General features: G+C 43.2%; 1 long non-coding RNA gene across 1 annotated transcript; it reads left to right on the top strand.

Annotated features, from left to right (window-relative positions):
• The first annotated feature begins 8,706 nt into the window (after positions 1-8,706).
• LOC115319690 lies at positions 8,707-10,114 on the top strand. The gene is made up of 3 exons (XR_003918510.2): positions 8,707-8,739; positions 9,175-9,427; positions 10,063-10,114. It is a non-coding gene; the product is annotated as an uncharacterized LOC115319690 (long non-coding RNA).
• The last annotated feature ends 8,771 nt before the right edge of the window (positions 10,115-18,885 follow it).

Here is an 18,885-nt window from a genome sequence, read left to right as displayed (position 1 = left end):
AAACTTGAAGCTTGTGTCCTCTGAAAGGGAGGCAGCTTCATAATTTCTCAGCACGACGTCACAGTACCAATATAAGGGAAGTTATACTCAAATACTTCAAAAAGTGATTGTGCACTGGACCTATAAGTTTGATGTAGTCTTGTACTAGAAACCTGTGCAGTCAAATTGCCCTTTCAAAGTTTTTATAGCATGTCCAATCCATCGGAAAATATTTAGGCATTTTGTTTTGTTATGAAAACGTATGAACTTAGTCTTTTTAAGGCTATTGAAACGAAGAGGTTCCTTGCAAGTTTATATGGCCAGCTTTTCTTTTATGCTCGCTAAAACTTCACGGCCTGTTCCTGGTGCGGAATTAAGAATGTGTCGTCGAATTGTTGAGAGAATATACTATGGGGGGGGGGGGGGGGAGGGGAGGGGGAAAAGGCAACGCCCTTCCAGTGAATGGTAAAGATCGCTTTACTGCTTACATTTGAATCTCTTCTGATGGCGTTTAGTAAACGTATTTGTAGCGGAATCTTCCGCCAACGAAAAAAACGCTGACGCCTATATAGGTTCATGCGCGCACACTTTGTGTGACGCTATGGGGATATGTGCGCGCGAGCGTACGATAAATGATACCGAACGCTTTTACGACAGCTCGGAGCCGTAACAGAATTTTTCTTTCTCGCGACATGGACATCGAGGAACGTTACAGTATTGAATAAAACTGAAATGTGCCGTTCTGGGTCTACAGAAGCCCCAGTGTTAATAGTTTCTGGAAACTACGTCATTTTTATTTACTATAAGCGCTTCTGTCGCTTGAAAGCTAGAAGTATGTGCCAAAAAAAAGGTAATTTGCAACAATCGTGCACTGCACACGCCTTGCGCGATATCCTTTTAACAGCTGCGGAAACGCTATTATCCCAGAATCCCGAAGCGACGGCTTTATAAAAAGAAGAGGGGCGGTGGGAGGGGAGGGGATTAGAATTAACTGTTCGAGCTATTACTCACTCCTTACATCCATCACTCCTCGCGAGTGGCGGCGGTGGCAGATGGCACTCTTTCTGGAGATTACATGTGTTTTCGCTCTGAAACAACACCCAATTTCGATCGAAAGGGGCGCAACAAGCTACAGCTGTAAAATAAACTAAACTGATTTCCATCGTAAGTTTATATAAGCCCACAAGGCAAAAAATCGCGGTCAAAACATGCGAGTGTATAACAACGTCAAAGATTAGTATTTATATTTTTTGGCCAGAGGCTTGTGCAGTAAAGACTTGCATGGGATAAATAGTAGCTTTAATATTGGTTAAACACGGAATACAGCTCCTAAAATATTCCTAATTGAACGCCAGAAAAAAGTGACCCAACAATTGAGCTTCACCGATGGGTACGCTGATCCTTTTCTGCCTTCACTAAATCTATAATGTTTCTCTTAGGAATAATGTCAAAATGTGTTTTGTGAAATGCATTTCTTTCGTCCAGCTGAACCACACCAGTGACACGCGTTCACTGCCTGCCACCAAGTTTTTTCGGGCGCTTGCGGTGAAGTGTTGCTATAGGCGGTGGAACTCGAATTTGAGAATATCTGTGATGCCCTTTTCACAACAGACCCTTTAGGTTCACTTCTCACAAATTATATTTGCCCTTAATCTTATTCGTGCAAAGCCACACCGTGACTTTTATTGACATTCCCTGAAAAACGCTCCCGCAGTTGAGTGATTCTTGCAAAAACCGTTCTAGTCCATCTGGCAGACAAATTTGTAAAATCAGAAGCAGTCTCAAGATTAAAACAAGACTTTGGTTAGAGCTAGTTGGCTCATGTTGATTTAAAAAGGTTAAAAAAGAAAAAGAAGACAAGGACGAAGAAGAAACACACACAACACAGAGCGCTAACTTGGAACGTGTCATTGTTTCAGAGAGTAGCACTTGGCAATGTTCAAGTCAGCCTGTATTTACATCGGTACTGGGATGGCTTGGGACGATCCGTCTTAGTACGGAGCTCTAGTGAAGTAGTGGCCGTGTACAGACGGGATTGTCGAATGTGACTACAGCGTTTTCTATCGATGTGAAAAATATGTTTTATTTGGTTCCACACGGAGGATTGTTTAAAGGGATTGTCCGGTCAAATTTTGTGTTCGAGAAAACAATTGAATATCATTTGTTATTGCCTCGAGACGTGTCGTACGTGCAATATCTGAATTTTATATGCCCCTCTGCATGAGTAATTGAATTTATACTGCTCCAATCGCACTCTAGCGTAAACGCTGTTTTCGGTGGCAACATGGGAGCTCTGACGTCACACAACACAAAGCGAGCATTTCTGTCTTGTCGTTTACCTGCGAGTGAACGCCTCCGCGTGCTTCGTTTTTGTGGTTGTGCTCGAATTGTTTCGGGGTTGGGTGAGATTTGTGTTGCTCGGTTGCGTGCCACAACCACTGGGCAGCACATGCGAGCCAAGACATGACGTTCCACACTTTTCCGCGAGACGTGCAGTGACGAGCAAAATGGATCGTCGCCGTGCGTAGGGACTGGGTTCCCGTCAAGATCAAGATACCGCTTATGCAGTAATCATCTCACAGAAGAGAGCTACGAGCTGAGCTCTAAGCGGACAGAAGGCCAGTAAGCTGAGGTGCGATGCTGTGCCAACGACATTAAACTACGTCCATCCACGCCTCGCCCAAATCGGGTCAATTTGTTTATGCACCAACAGCTAGACCAGCTGAAAATGATACCAGAAGTTGTATTTAGCACGCGTGCAGCCAAATTCCGTTTGACCCGCATGTGCAAATAGAGCGTGGCTACGATTCACCAAGCCCGTCCAAGTCAAGTGACGACATGCATTTGAACGATTCGCCGGTTGCCTTCGACCCGCGGTCATCGCTTCTGAGGGAAAGACCCGCAGCCTCATCACCGATCCAGTGGATTCGCCGATATGTGTACCCAGATACCGCTTCGTGTACCTAGTTGCCGCTTCAGAGGCGAAATCTGCTTCCTTTGCTTTGCAAGCGCTCATAACTCGATCAGTGGCCGTCGCAGTTGTGTTTGCGCGAAACGGCATACGTTTGCCCGAAGCTTGCGGCTGTTTTCGAGTAATATCCTGCCAAAAGGCGTGACGTTTTTCGCACACGCTTGGGAACTGCGATAAAAGAAGTGTATTTCAGTAGGGTACAGCCTAGGACAGTTGTTCTCAACCATCGATGCTTCGCGGACCCCTTGTGGATCGGCGGAGATGACGGAGGACCCGATTCGTGGTGAGAGGAGAGGAAAGGTATAACTTAAATATAATAATGATTTAATGAATGTATTTAACTAAGGGCTAGTGTGAAGTAGACCTCCCTTATTGGCGTTCACAAGAAAACACTCGCCCGAAAATTGAAACATTTTTTTTTCGACCATAAAAAAAAAAAAAAAGACAGCTTTTATTGCCGGGCTTGACTGATGAGGCAGGGCTTCGAGGGCCCCTGGAAGGCCTTCGCGGACCCCCGTTTGAGAACCACTGGCCTAGGAGACTAAATAATTCGAAACAAAATACAAGACATCCATCAACCAACGCTCTATATCCCGACCATCCGACAAACTTTTACGTTTTGTGACGTCACGCAGCAGCTACGGATGTCAGCCATTGACACTGGCAAAATTCGGGGTGCAGTTTCGTACATACGCTCATGAAAGGTTGAGTTAATCACGGGAGATTATATATCAAAATACAAATTTTGTTTCTCTACATGAAGGCGTCCTCGACGTAACAAGCACAAAAACTTACGTACTTTTGGTTTCGACCGGACAATCCCTTTAAAGGAGCTGTGCAACAGGTTCAGTGCTTTGCTTAAATAATTTGGGAGTTGGTGTCTCGACCTTTTTGAAGTAAAGAACAAAAAAAAAACGCTTTTGCCTGCATATCCCAGTTTTTATTTTAATAATGGACAAAGATTGAGGTTCTTGACACCTCTCAAGTCCGTCACCATCATCCAAGTCACGTGCGCTGTGACGTCAATGGGGTTTGCGTGGGGATCCGGTGAAGCTCTCTCTCTAAAGCCATCAGTGATCAGCGAGAGCTCATCCACTCGCGACCGCGTGACCACGTGCTGGCGGGCGCAGCGCGAACAATATGGTGAAAGCATGAAAGTCTCATCCGGGTCCGGTCATACCCGTCCGGGTCTGTCCCCCTCCCCCTCCGGCTTCCGGCGGCTGTTCGTGGTAGCAGATAGAGCTCACGGTTTTGTGGACCTAGGATAGATGGCGCCACTAAAACTCCGTATAATAGAAGTTTCGTCGATGATACCAGGTTTTTGACGTATTTATATTTATGTTGGAGCAACAAGATTTATAGAAAAGTTATAGCTTATCGAGTAGGTATTCGCACAACTTGCTATCTTTCTGCAAGACCCCCTCCCATTGATGTCAGGTGGCGTGTTTCTCATGGCCGCCGCTCGCGGCTGCAGGTCGGGGAATATCCTAATATTTTCCTCGCGATTACGCGGCGGAGTAGCAAAATTTCGAAGGAAGGAGGGGTGTTTTCTGTCCTTTGTGACAAGGTGAAAAATCTCCAAAGTAGAAGATGCCAATTCCTTCAAATTTAAAATCGTTGCACAGCTCCTTTAACGTCGTTAGGAAGAAGATCAAACAGTCAGGGGAAAGTGGGTTTCAAAGCTCTAAGGGCGTCACAGATCACCACTTTCTAGCTTTGTAAGAACTCTACCTGCAGTCGAAAGTCGCCAATTTTAATGGCCAGTTTTATGTTCACAAAGCACGTATTTGTATTGGCCCGTCGGTTGCCCTCGTTTGTGCAATAAATTTCTTGCATCCATGAATATACGCCTCTCGGAACGGTTGATTGACACGCATGTTGTCCGAATTTTTAAGTCTGTAGATGATTTCCTGGTACTTGTGGACGATTCCCCGGAAATCAGTTTTGGCGACCTAGTTACGAAGATTGTCAATTTGTTTGCCCCTTATCTGACGGACTAAGGTTCGCCTGGGAGCCTCCAATGAACAAGTGCATCCAGTATTGGATCTCGAGCAAGCATTTTGTGAGATTCACGTGCGTTAGTGCTAGAAGCAACGTTCCAGAAAAAGTGTTTTGTCTTTTGACAAAGCGTGCAATTGCTTAGTCAAAATTGATAAAACGAGGTATTGCCTCTTTCTGAATTCAGGCTGCCTTATCCAAAAGTTGCCATTGCGAAGTAGCGACCTGTTTTAATCATCAGATAGAGCACCTAAACAATGCAGGTTACGCCGTCTGCTCGATTTCCAATGTGTATTAACGCATTCGTCAAATAATAAAGCGTAACGCCAGCACAGGTGAGCGTCAACAAAACAAAAGTTCAGAAATCAATAACTCAAGTGATTTGCACAAGGTGACACCCAATCTTCAGAAGATAGCTGTAAAATACGAAGTCAATGTTATTTTTTTCTGTGCCGTGCAGCTCGACAAAGTTTCTACTATGACAAGAAGGAAAAAGCGTGTCGAGTGCTCGAAGAAGCACGCCACCCAATTGACAGCCTGCACATATAATGTTGATTTTGAGATTTCGCTGACATGTGGGCTCGTTTACATTGTACAGGCGGAGCTATGTTTTAATGAAAGGTCTCGTGAGCATCGATTGCCCCCGTAATAAGTCGGGGGATTGGAAATCTTGCGGTTCACGGAATGCGTTGCGGGTGTTAACCCCTGGTAGAACTAGCAAAGTTTATAAAAAGAGTCTGTAACGAGGCGCAAAGGCAATGAGTAGAGGCGTTTTTAAGGCGAAAACGTTATATGTCTCATTACGGGAAAAGGCGGCGTCGCCGTTGTGCCCAAAAGATGGCCCTAAAAAAACGTCATCAACCACTCGCTGCTCAAGGTCAAAGCTGACCCGCCTGAGAAATAAAATACAAAGAGATGCACACCAACGCAGATGCTGGTTCACGGAAGCCGTGAAGCCGGTGGTGGCACGACGCCAGCACAGTGGGGGAGTGTGATATCAGAGCCGGAGCAAAACATTTCCCCCGCGGAACCATAATTCTTTTGTATTCCTACACGTATGCAGTCTTAAGTGTCTTCGGCGTGGTTTTTTTAATCAGTGCATCGGGTGACAACTGCGTCAGCAAGCAAACTATTGCTCATAGTGAGATATGAATTCTTTTCTAAATGATTTCGTCTAGACGATTATGACTCGTAGGATTCAGACACGTGCGTTTATTTGTGTGATTTGTAGTTTTTATTCTGAAGTGGAGGCATGAGTGGAAACTTTGCTCGTTCATGTGCGCTGGTTTGACTCAGACTTACTATCATTGGCAAGTTAGCGCCTGTCGGTGTTGTGCGTGTTTCTTGTACCTGATTCTCTTGGTTTGCTCTTTTAACCTCTTAAATAAATTTCAAGACCTGTAATAAAAACAAAGATGTTAAAATTTACATAATTTTATTTAAGTATTTCAAGCTATGTACTTGTTTTATTTCCCCCAAGAAGTTACGTATTACAGATAAAATAACAGACTCCTTCTGTTTATTGCTTCTGGCATAAGACGATCACTTCAGCAGCGGCTTGTAGTAAATGCGCGCTAGGGAAGAGTTCAAGTAATTTCCGTTATTAAATTCATAAATGTCCTGAGAAATATTTTAATAAATAAAATGACTATATAAAATAAAATTTCACCGAAAAAAAAACAACTAAACATTGCCAAAAGCTGATTCTTCGCTCAAATGCAGTGTTTGCTGTCTAAACCAGATGGCAAAGTTTCCGAACTAAGCTTTATCTCATTCAAAAGTTTGAAGTGATTTTCTGAAATTTTCAATTGGAAAATGGTGACAAACTGAGCTCTCAGATATTTGAAGCTGTATGGCGCCAGTCACCGAAAACGGGTGAAACCGGGCTTATTGTTTCATTGAAAATTTCAGAAAATCGCTTTTAACTCTTAATGAAATAACGCTTAATTGTTAACCTTTGGCATCTGGTCAGACAGTTAGCACTTTATTTTAGCAAAAAATGAGAAATCATTGATACGTTTTTTTGTTTTTTTTTTTTTTTTGTTTTTACTTTTCAGTGAAAACAACATTGGGGGGGCGGGGGGGGGGGGGGCAGACACTTCGTGTATTCGCGAAGAAGCTGCGTATATGTATACAAATTATGATTGCATCTTGGCCATTACCACCATTTCTGAAATGCGCTAGCTTCTTTTTTGACCTGTAGAATAGCGAAGTGAAATCGAACAGTCCATGAGCTCAAATTCTCTTATTCAGAAAGACGCCACATTCGTTCACGTGAAAGAGGTATTATAGAGAGCATTAAGCCAAGGTCTCATATTTCTGTGAATCCTACGTCCTGCCTATATATGACGCAAGAGCTCCAAAGGGAGTTAATGAATATATATCCCAAGAGACCTGATCATCTAGCTCAGAATGAATCCGGAGTAACTGATAGCGTAAGAACCACAGGGCAAGCATAATTATGTTCACGCGCTTAACCCTTACCACTTTTATTCAGCCCTATTGGAAACTCCCGGAATGTTATTGGCTTAAGGAGCGAGAATAAGATCAAAGAAACCCACCAGAACCTCTTTTTTATATTTTTTTAGTTATTGATGTTTTTTACATATATATTCCAACTCCTTAATAAATCATACATTCACTCAAGATCTCGGCGATTAGGGAGTGTTTAGACCGTGCTGTCTTTTGGTATAATGAATTTAAGCGACCATTTGGTTTAACACAAATATCAAAATTTATACATCGAGATATTTTGACTTCATTATCAGCTCGTTTTTTTTTTGTTTTTTTTTTGGATTGCAGATCGGCCTTTAGTATAACTGATTGCGCTTTTTTTTCACCAACATATTCTTAGTTACGTAATTTCGAAGTAGTCCGCCTATAAAACGTAGTTAATTGACTTGGCAGAACAAAATGGAGATATGAACTGTCCACTTCTCCAGTTGCTTAAGTTTGGGTTAACAACCAACGCGGGGCATGCTTAGTCTCGGCATGTTCTTGCTCCGTAGCCGATGACAGTGCGGTACTAACCAATATGAACGCTGAATAACGAATCAGGAAAGCTTGAACAGTATAAGCAACGCCCGGCTTTCCTTGACAGGTCAAGGGCTATACGCATACTTAGTCAGGAATACGCGCCCCCGACAGCACTATTTCTTAGCAAAGCATAGGCAACGTTTCAGCAGCACCCCATGAAGATTTTTTTTAATTTCTTTTTGGGTATCACACATTTATTACGCCCTATGGTTGTCTGTGCATAGTTGTCCGTTTAACTTCTTTAAGCGTACCCTTCCTAGGGTATGGGTTGCGCACCATGATGCTCCAAATTTAAATTCAAGCTCAAGTGACTAGATGGAGCGTTGGAAAAAGAGAAAAATGACATAGGATTACAATTTAGTCAGAATCGCTTTCGGCTAAGTTCACTGTGGGTGGATAAGTTTAAATGACATCAGCTTAAGAACTGCCACACCATAAATGCTAGCCATTTTTTTCAATCAAAAGTTTATAAGCATAATTTTTCTGAAATACTCTTGAACACTAAAAATTGAGGGCGCGAAAATAAGGGAGAGCTAAATAAAATAAAAAGATGCCCCTAAGCCTGTTTACGACCTGTGCCCAGATGATCCATGCCATTAATATGTATCTCAGGCACGTAGCAGAAAGGGTGTGGATAGCACATTCCTTTTGCTTGGGTGGAGTCCAGCATCATACACAGGAGGTATAAAAGAACTCGAGTACTCATGCGGATCACTAGTTCTACCATTTCGGCTAAACTAACACCCTGAGACATGGTAAGAAATTTGAACTCATTTATACGTCTGGCCTTATAAAGCCCCATTTGTCTTCTGCATTCACTGAGGTTTTTACTTTGGCGGAGAGTGTTATACTCTGAAGGACAATCCCCCACAAAGCCACATTTATTTGTTTTTATATTTAAGCGCCACTTCCTTTATTTTTCACTTCACTTGGTAGAGCATTTATCTTTAGTATAAGTTAACATACGTACACTAAATATTACGCTAAATATATTGCAGAATGCCCGGCCATTTTTATCACAAAATGTATCAAAAACAATTGTGCGCCCCCGAAACCAAAGTATATATATGTAAAACCTAAGCCTTTTAACAACATGCAACATTGTATCACCTTCCTTGCCGGGTTTTAGGTGTTCAGAAGAAATGAAGGACCTTTGATCAATTAGAAACCCTGCTCTTGTTTTTCCGTAGTTCCGCACTTTTGTCATCCTTGCCCTGGCCACCTGCGCCTTCGCCGGCTTCCTCGGCTTCCCTAGCCGTGCCAGCTACTCGTACCGTGCGCCCACCTTCTCCACTGTCGCCCACGTCCCGGCAGTCGGTCACGTCCACGGCCATGGCTTAGGCTACGGCCTCGGCTACGGATACGGCACCTACGGCCTGGGATACGGCCTACACCATGGTCACGTTCTCGGCGGTCTCCGATACGGGGGCTTCTACTAGAGCTGTAAGTCAAACAATACTAATATATCTATAACAGTAGTATATAACGCCACGCAACGTTTCTTCTGAATAACAAGGACACAGAAAGGACAAATCGGGAATAAGAAGGACACATAAGGAAGTTGAGTTTATATATCAGTATTTTTAGAGCAGAGATAAACACACAATTGTGTGGATACAAAATGCAAAAAGGCCCTTATTCTATTTTGTCCCAGATACATCCATGTCTACAAAAATGAACTATCTTTACGTGCGTATTTTTCGCTCTTTATGCCCAAGTAGTGGAGATTGCTTGAAGTTGTATTTTCTTGTGAGCAAATGCGTATACATTGAATGCGTGGACAAATCGTGAATAGGGTAGTGACAAATGAAACAAAACATTAAAACTGAAGTACTTCGAATTTATCAAACACGTCTTTATATCAAGATTATTGTCATATATTTGGCCGCACAACCGTAATGAGATAGAGTTCATAATTTTGCTAACATAATTAGTGAATTATATGTTGGTGATAGCCCGCGAATATTAATCTGCGGCCTTTAGGGATTTATATGTGATAAAAGTCTCTTGCACAACAAGTATCTCTGCATGCTTCAAAATAGCGAGTTGTTCATTCAATTTTTCTTGCCTTCTTCCAGGTCAAGCATAAGGACGAAAAACAGGCAAATAAAACAGGAGATATCATTGAAACCAATGTCTTTGTCATTTTATGACTGCTTTAGTTCTGAAAATCCAAACCACCCATAAATCAACCTTCTCAGTAACATTTGTAAGTGATTGTGTAAATTTATTGATGAAAAGTAATCTTCCTTCGTCCACGCTAGTATTGCTTTTTGTAAGGAAATTAAACAGATAATGGTGTAGTATAAACCACTTCTGATATTTGTACTCTTAGCCTAAAAATCATACAAATTTCGAGACAATAACAGTATTAATTTGACTCACACAACAAGAACATTTATTGATTGAGTAAGACATAAACAAACCTAGGCTTAAAGATGATAATGCAGTTAATGCAAATATGCAGCCGAGTTGGACAAGAATGACTAAAATAATTCCTGTAGAAGGGAAACAAGGGAGGCAAAGGAAAAACACAAATCTCCGAACACAGCTAGGTGATTAGTGCGCGACCGCTTACAGCGTTGCATGAATAGCATTATCATTATAACCTTAAAATGCAGGCGGTTGACCCTTGTTGGTGTCAGACTGGTGGCAGCTGATAAAACCCGTTTGCTCTATTGACGTCTAACTCCTGTTTAGTTCAGATGGAACATTTCGCCTTTGCATGGACTACCGAGCAGTGAACGAACAGACGAAAATAATTCCTTTTCCAATGCCTCGTATTGACAGTATAATCAATGAAACAGGAGGCTGCAAGTACTTCTCTATAGAATCGATTCATGTAAAGTGTTCTGGCAGGTTCCTCTTTGAGAGGACACCAAGAAATTCACAGCGTTTATAACGCCATTCAAACTTCTATGAATATAATCGCCTGTACTTTGGATGGAAAAATTCACCCAGCTGGTTCCAAAAGATGATGAACACCGTCCTCGAGCCTGACCTGGGAAGATCCGTAATGTATATGTTGATGATATGATCATGTACTCAAAGACAGAGCGCGAACACGAGGAGCATCAGGCACACGTTTTGTCCACCCTTTGTGAGGCCAACATCAAAATCAACTTCAAGAAAAGTGATTTTTTTAAGAACAAAGTTGTATTTCTAGGCAGAGTTCTGGACGGAGCAACGAAAAATACGAAACAACATTCAGTTGCCCGTATATCCCAGCTTGCCAAGCCTTACAACGTGCACTCGCTCCGTGTGTTTCTCGGACTTGCAGGACATTTCAGATCATTCATCCGGTACTATGCTACGAAAAGCCGCTGCCTGACCCAGCTGACTCAGAAGGAAACAAAGTTCGACAGGACCCAGGAGTGTAAAGACGCGTATCAGGACCTTGTTAAGATCATCACATCCGACCCGGTTCTGCGCTTGCTGGATTTCAATCTACCATTCGAGCTCAACACCAATGCTTCACACTACGCAACAGGTGCAGTGCTCTACCAACGTGACATCAACAAAACCGGCTTCCCAACAGCTACACGTCGTGGGATACCACAGCTCAACTTTCTCAAAGACTGAAGTGAACTACACCACTATAGAGAAAGAAGCCCGGGCGGTGCTGAAGGCGTTTAGATATTTCCGTTCCTACCTGGAAGGTTCAAAATTCAAGCTCTTTCATGACCATGAACCACTCACCTTTCTACTCAAAATGACTGAGCCAAAGGGAAAGATAGCTCGCTGGATCAATGAGCTGCAGCAGTTTGATTTTGAAGTATGTCATTGTCTAGGTGCTTCCTTAAAAGACGCCGACGCGATGTCACGACTTCTGCTAGCGTCCTCTGTAGGGTTACCCGAAGTAGTGAATTTATCAAAACTCTGGGAAGAAACAGAACAGCTAGAACTTTGCACAAAAGGGAAGTTTTACACGTTCCATTCACAATGGTTCCTCAGATTCTGGAATGGTACCACACAAACCCAGATTCAGGTGGTCACGACGGGTTCTGGCGGACTTGTATGAAGCTGACCAAACGGTTCACGTGGCCTCACATGAAAGTCCTGCCTCGAGTGCCAAATGTACAAAGTTAAATACCGACAACCTACAAATCAAATGACACAACCTGAACACTCCAGAACACATTTTGAAGTGCTTCACCTTGACATCGCAGAGATAAAAAAAGGACGAAGGTGTGAAGAAGACGCAATCGTCTCTGCTGTGCATCGACGAGTGCACTCGAATGGTGGCAGCAAAACCAGGTAGGGAAGACGCTAACAGCGTGATCACTTTGCTGAGCAGAGAAGTGTATCGCAACGTAAAGGTTGTCCTTTCGGACAGTGGAGCAGCCTTTCGTAGCCGCAAACTAAAAGGATGAACAGAAAGCCGCGGGATAGCCTTGCGATTTAAGGCACCTTACGATCCTTCGGCAAATGGCCTAGCGGAGCGCGCCATTCAAGGCATAAAACAATATATGAACATGCACCCCGACTATCCAGGTGGCTGGAAATATTCGCTTGAGGCTGGTGTAGCACATCATATTCGGTCCTACACGGCAGGGTTGGGATGCAGTCCTCTCTTCGTGATATCGGGAAAAGCTCCGCCGCTGCCTGCTGACAGACTGCTTTGAATTGCTGGACGAATCGATATCAAGGAACGCATAAAGACCGATGCTCAACAAGAAAGCTATGGGTACCAGATGAAACGGCATTTCGATAAGCCACACAATAACGAGCTTCTAAACCTACGGGTGGGTGACTTTGTCTTGGTCCCGAAGAGCCTGTCAGGATCTGCTTCACAGTTCAAGGGGCCTTACCAAGTCATCAAAACCGCAGTGCAACAAGGACCGAAGAACACAGTTGAAGTAGCGTCGATTACCAACATCTTTAAATATCATTCCAGGAGGAATGAATTCACAAGCCAAGGAGAGAGAAGACCAAAAAAAAAAAACAATAGAAGACGAAGCAGCGCGAAATATCTAGGGAAGGGGGGGGGGGGGGAGGGGCAAATAAAAGAAAAAAAGAAGGTCGGGGATGAAGATGGTGACGGATGTGTTTTGAGATTTCTTCCGAACGTTACACACGTTAAATCACTAAACATTTTAACACCTACGTACTTTTCATTTGATTCGGTTTTAATTACTTTATTATTTACTATATTGTTTGATGAAATGAGAGATTTTTTTTCTAGTAAATCTCACGTGCACGCACTTTTTGACGCTTAGACTCATTCTCCAACTGGAGGATGAGTCTATACGTACAAAATTCAGAAATTTTGTCCGTATAGGTCTGTAAAATATTCATATCATTCACATCCTTAATTACTCTATAAACAATGGAGTCATCTGCAAATAGTCTTACATTTGATCGAATTTAATTGGCGTTATGACCAATATACACCAGAAAGACCAGAGGACCCAAGATAGAATCCTGGGGGACACAAGAAGTGGTATGTACATAGTCGGATTGTTCACCCTTTAGTCCCACATATTGCTTTCGCTCGTTCAGGTAGTCCGTGACGCTGCTTGGAACTTGGAAGTGGATGCCTAGCAGCCTAGCAGCGGCAGTACTTTCTCGCCCTAAAACTACGCATCTATATTTTCAGCTGGTTGTTGAACTGCTTCTTTGTTCCTGTGGGTCGACGACTATAGCGCAAGCTATCACCTTGCCGCCATTGCTCAACACTCAGCAAGCAAGCAGACAAACGTCACAGTTACAAAAAGGTTAAAAGAACTGTCTGGAAACAGCCAGCCACAAGCAGTCTAGCAGCGGTAGCGGCAGTGCGTTGTTTCCCTAAACCATCCATATTTTCAGCTGACTGTTGAAGTGCTGAGTTGTTCCTGTGGGCCAACCGCTATAGCGCAAGCTATCATCGTGTCGCTTTTGGTCAACAGCGAGCAAGCCGATCGAGGTCACCACTCCAATAAGGTTAAAAAGAACTCTCTGCAAGACAGCGAGCCACAAAGAGTCTAGCAGTGGTAGCAGCACTACCTTTTGCCTTGAAATTACACATCTACATTTCCAGGTTATTGCTCTTACCTTCTTATGTAAAATTCTTACCGCCGTTGCTGCCGCTGCTGCTTCTTTTACCGCTACGATGCCTACCAGTTTAATGTTGTGTTTGAAGTCCGATGTGCTCTGATGAAAAGGACAATATATGTATAGCGCGCAATGAACCACTCCCAATGGGTAAGAACCTTATGTGCTGTTTTAAATGCGAATTTAGATTCTATTTGGGGGCGTGCTCTAAAGTGTATAAAAGCGTTTTCAAAAAGAAAAATGTTGCCTCTAAAAAGACATGGACATGCCGTAGGTGTAAGAAAGCACAGTGAATTAACAATCTAGAAACTGGAGATTGCCACCTAGAAACGAGAGAGATGACGAAAACACACTCACAGAAATAAACAGAAAGCTGTCTGCTATAACGGCAATACACAAGAGTTCACATGCTGATGGAAATGAAGAACATTGTCGACGGAATCGAACGCTCGGTCCAGCTTTTGTCTGACCAGTACGATGTCTTGCTTACCCAAATACAATAGCAAAACAAAGTAATAATCGAACAGAAGAAGCGTGTCGAAAAGATGACTTCAGGGGGCGATACCGAAGTGCAACAACTCAGACGTGAACTAAACGATCTACAACAGTATACGCTAGACGTCCAAACATCGAGGTACACGGTCTGGCGCCCCGTGATAATGAGAACTTGCTGAATCAGCTTAATGCACTCTCAGAACAACTCCCACTACCAAACCTGACCAAGAAAGATCCTGACGCAGCACACAGACTCTTTCCGAAGTCCGACAAAGTCCCAGTTATCTTAGTACGGTTTACATCCCGGGTAACCAGAAACACGCGGCTGCAGAACAAATGCCCAGCTAAAGCACATTGAATCCACAGTACGCATCTACAAAAATCTAACAGCAAAAAAAAAAAAAAAAATATATATATATACAACACGGGCACTTCACGTCATCGTACGTGATCTCCGAGGAGGATATAAACGAATATGTGCAGATGAATGAGCCGTACTTAATCCAATGAATCGAAGAATCAAAGTTTTCAGGAACCCGCCGAAAGCCAAAAAACTACGCCGTTTTTTGGCTCTCGGCGGGTTCCTGAAAACTTTGATTCTTCGATTCATTGGATTAAGTACGGTTCAGTCATTTGCACATATTCGTTTATATATATATATATATATATTGACAGATAAGGACTAAAACGCCCGAAAAAGGCTATCAATTTGCATGGCACAAAAAAAGGCAACATGTTCTTGAGGAAAGCGGCCGGTGACCGTCTTATCAGGATAGAAGGCGAGGAAGACCTGGAACTGATACGATAAACAAAACGGCACTCGAGCTTTTTCTTTTTCTTTTTTTCTCTTTCTTGTTAATGGAAAGGTATACCGAACACGGATATTATACAAAAACTTTATTAATAAATCTTGTTTAAGACAGCATTTCACGCAGTCACAGTATCTAATCTTTATTTTATTTAAATCGTGGTATTCTTTGTGGTAATCTCTTGTCGTGTCGCTCTATAATAATCGCCCCCCCCCCCCCCCCAATCCGTGTGCGCTTCTCTCGTCTCTCAGGGAGTGACACACTATGGCGTGAATACAAAGAAGGGGTTTCCTGTACCTCCCGGTTGAGCTTCCTCGAGAGCCGGCACTCCAGACCCGCCGACCCTGGTTGTCGCCCGTCGTTCAGAGCTCGCAGTTGGAGTCCGTGTCCAGGCCTGCAGATTGTCCTTCCCACGCCAGCGCTGCGCAGGCTAGCTGTGCTGGGCTTTCATAGCCCGAGTCTTGCTGTGGAACCACCCCGGGGTCGTTATGGCCCAGGTCGGTATGGCCAGGGCTCGCCGATTCCACCGGTCCGTCTCCAAAACCTTGCTGGTGGACCGCTTCCGGGATCGCCATTAGCCAGGGCGGCCAGAACGGCCCCGTCGTTCCTGCCCGGCCCCAGCCTCGCGCAGTCCGCACTGTCTCGCGCCAGCTCGTGACTTCTGGGCCGATCGCCTGTGGCGTGTCCTCGCCGTCTTCTTCCACCCTCGTTTCCCACAAAATGCAAAAAGTATTAGAACAAATCTGACGGTATTGAAGAATTTCTTGACTGCCTAGACCACCGCTTTGATATTTTAGCATTCACTGAAACATGGCTTACCTCTAATTCGTATATTCGTGAATTTCATGATTACAACCATCTAGGCATATCTCGGAGTGAAATGAAAGATGGGAGAGTATCTTTTTGCTATAAAAGTAACCTGGTATGCAGTGTTATTAGCGAAAATACTCGTGTCTGTTCGAATCTTTGGCGTCTTGTGAAGTGTCGTAATTACATTAAAACTGTCGTATGCCGACCCCCCTCTGGGTCCCTAGCGTATCTCTTCAGTTCCTGGAAGGTATTTTTTCAGTATTCTTCTGATAAAAATGCCTGTAATATTGTTGGTGGTTTTAATATCAATCTCATGCTGTCTGGCTCGTGGCAGTTGAAATTTCTAGATCGTGTGCAATCAAACGGTTTTGAAAATAATATAGATCTGCCAACTCTCGTTATATCTGATACTGAGACTTTAACTGATGTGTGTATAACCAATATAATGACTAACGACAGAGTGTCCAGTGTAATGACTGTTCATCTAAGTGATCACTTTCCCCTGTTTTGTTTTCTTCTATATGCAACGAAACGAATATCAGTAGCCCTTACTATCCAGATGTACACGACTATATTATTGAACGCTTTCTCGCGCTTCCCTGTTGGAAAATCTCGATGATGGAAAGATGACGGAAAAGGCTCATACAAGCGTAACCGTAATATGGGACATCCTATACAAGCGAAAAAGGCGGCTCCAGTATAGTGGAATAAGGCGGAACGATACAGGTGGGCGGAACCATACAAGCATGTCGTATTATGAAACATCCTATACCTGCGTAGTGGATATAGGCGGAACCATGTAGGCGGACGGAACCATACATGCATAACGTAATATGGGACATCCTATACCAGCAAAAAGGCGATACCAGCATGGTGGAGCCATATGGCTCCAGCGTGTTGGTTTCGGCTTTTCACTGTTGTACAGGGCGATTTAGTTTTAAGCTTTACATATATGTTTAGAAAGGTCGTGAAAGCTATATTAATGCGGTTTGTGTAGGCGAGTTATACGGCCAGGCGTACGTAGTATAGGGACCTAGTCGTAACGATCAGTCAGATAATTAAATACAATTTGTTAATCAACTTTTTAATTAGTGAAAATGAAAATATGGTTTCAATTAGAAACTTGCTGAGTCATTGAAAACCACAAAATCAAGTCTTTTTAAAAGGATATAATTCAGGGGTAGCGTTTTATGCATTCTGTAAAAAGCTTTATTTGGACGAGTTTCTAGGTTTCAGTTTCTTATCAGAGCTCATCTCTGCGCCCACGGTCCTGTTCCCCAGGGGCATAGACACGCAACACACATGCGCCTTGCTTCCCTTCATCCTACGAGGGAGGCGAGGGGGCGGCTTCGCACTGCGGTCACCGGGCAGCTGGACCGCAGGTGCAAAGATGCGCTCTGGTAAGAAACCGAAGTCTGGAAATGCGTCCAAATTGACCATTTTTTTATAACGCCATAAAATGCTACTCGTCTTATATCTTTACAAAGAAAATTGATTTAGTGTGTTTTGATGATGCTTAGCAGGTTTCTAATTGGAACCATGGGTCTATTTTCACTGATTAAAAATTTCACGAACATACTATACTTAGAGAGAGGCTGAAGCAGTTTTGTATTTGAGAAAACACTTTTAAATCTCCTTCATTCGACCTCCAGAATCTCAAATATCAAAATTATTTGCTAATTTAATTAATCAAGGCTGCATAGTCATTTTTAAAGCGCTGTGAAAGCACCTCCCTAGAGAGCGACGTCACAACAGCAGCTTTCAAAATCTTTGTTCACGCATCTTCAGCGCCTATCAAAGCTATGCACGCACATGCTATTTTTTAAAAGGGCAGAAAAATGTGTCACGACTGGTGCCAGTGCCGGAGAATATACCTAGAAAACTTGCGATTGGACGCGCGGCCCTTAAGCGACACACGCTTGGCGGCCGAAAGGTCTTCTTACGATGTCACTGTTGGTGGGATGTTTTTTGTGTTTTCTCACGTTTAGTTATATCTTTGAGGAAAACGAACAGGATATTCAGATTCGCGGGATACAACTACGCTAGAATGAACCTCCATCTAGTTTTCTGAAAGAAGTCTGGCACATCTCTGTAATAAGCCGACGGATCATTACAAATTAGCCTTTTATACTATGCCGCCCTGGCCATATAACTCACGTGCACAGGCCGCGTAAATGTAGCTTTTACGGCTTTTTAAAAAAAAATCTGTAAAACATAGGAAAAAAACTCTGTAGAATGTCCCCCAATACGATACGATTGTATGGTTCCTTCCCCGCTTGCATTGTTCAAGAAAGACTTGTGGACATCCAGCGTTTCATTGGAATGCTGGATGTCAGCGAGTCTCTACATCAGTGAGTGGTTTCAAACAAGCATGGTGTTTGCACACCAGTAAGCTCTTATCCGAGGCTCACCAGGACCACTAAGAGCAGAGGCGAAATGTCGTGACCTGGTAAATTTGGTTGCAGGTATTTATTTTTACAAGAACTGCATGCAGCAAAGCTTAACTTTGCTTAAAAGAAGATTATTAAAAATTCAATACTGAACAATGGTGTCCCTTGAGCTGTCAGACCAAACTCCCAGTCTTGCCACTCAGGAGTTCCTAACTTGTGCGTAGAGGATCAGCACAACCCAGATTTGTGCTGCGAGCGCACCTGCAATATAAAAGTTGAATAAACATGAGATGAAATATGAGACGTTTACAATTCTCTGTAACGTGAAATTAGAGCACAGATCTTGAAGAGGAGGATGGGAAGG

This window comes from Ixodes scapularis, unplaced genomic scaffold (assembly GCF_016920785.2).
Source record: "Ixodes scapularis isolate PalLabHiFi unplaced genomic scaffold, ASM1692078v2 PGA_scaffold1__304_contigs__length_218370807, whole genome shotgun sequence".
Lineage (NCBI taxonomy): Eukaryota > Metazoa > Arthropoda > Arachnida > Ixodida > Ixodidae > Ixodes > Ixodes scapularis.
The sequence above is the reverse complement of the archived record's forward strand: the minus strand, read 5'-3'. Positions and strand labels throughout refer to the sequence as shown.